Here is a 1,227-nt window from a genome sequence, read left to right as displayed (position 1 = left end):
GCATATCTATGGAAAGAGGAAGCTAGGAGAGGATTCTAAACAATTCTATCGAGCCGAACAACAAAAAGAGAAAGATAGAAAACCTTTCTTAGCTAGCCTAGCGTGCTATAAACCTACAGGGAACAAGAGCCAGATCGAAGACATTCCTTTCATTCTTTTATACCCCTCTCTTCTTAGTTGCTCCTCTTTCTAGGGATCTAATGGTTGTAGACCACCTTCTTGTGACTATGTTGAAGAATTCTTTCCCCCCTTTGAGTTCTCGAGTGAAAGGGTCCAAGCCATAGGAAAATATCCAGTTTCTCTCGCAACATATCTAGTTTATCCTGAAGCAACATTTCTCGAAGTAGCATTCCCATAAGTAGAGGATGAAACCCTTGCTTGTTTATCCAGATGAGGGTTTATGAATCACTCAAACGAGCCTTTCTAGCCGCATCTGAATCGGCATCCCTATCCATATGTTTATGCGCAGGGGCATCCAAATCCGAATCTATAGAATCTATTGGGGAATCCCCATCCGCACTCGAATTGGCTAAATCTAGTATAGTGGGTCTTGTCCCGATGCGGGAAAAAATCTTTTTAAAAGGCATCTCGGCGAAAGAGGACTGAGAACCATAAGACGAGCGTCAAAACGCTAGCACAAAGTGCTCCCACAGACACGCATGATAAGAGGGTGTGGGGGACAACCAGGCCACCACTTTTACCAGATATGGGTCCGGATGACCCAAGAGCCCGCCACTAGAACCCAACCCTTAAGAGGCTAAGGTCCAAGGGGCTACCGCAGGAAGTCAGCTTCACCTGTAACCTTAAGGAATGCAGAAAGTTACCCGGAATTCCTAGCAAGGACTTTGCCTGCTATTCATTCCTAAATCCCTTTCACCCTTAACTAGCTAACTCGATGGGACGTCAACAGCGGGAATGCCAAATGCAAGACCTGGACCTGGTTCACGCAGTCAAGCAGCAAAGACCTCTTTCTCTTCGGGAGCTTTCGTAACGGCTATAAAGAATGGGTCTTTCCCCACGTGAAAGGCTATTGGGATCGATCCCTTCAACCCTCCTTGGCGTGGAAGGTCGCAAGAGAAAAGAAAACTTTTCTTCTTAGCAGCTTTTTCAACCTACCCGAGGTAAGGAAGTAAAGCAACCAATAGCCTTTTTACCTACTATGCCTTTCACCGGGTGAGCAAAAAGTAGTTACCATTAGCCCGGTCTTCCTTATTAATTATTGATAAG

The sequence above is a fragment of the Nicotiana attenuata genome, unplaced genomic scaffold (assembly GCF_001879085.1).
Source record: "Nicotiana attenuata strain UT unplaced genomic scaffold, NIATTr2, whole genome shotgun sequence".
NCBI classification, from domain to species: Eukaryota; Viridiplantae; Streptophyta; class Magnoliopsida; order Solanales; family Solanaceae; genus Nicotiana; species Nicotiana attenuata.
The sequence above is the reverse complement of the archived record's forward strand: the minus strand, read 5'-3'. Positions refer to the sequence as shown.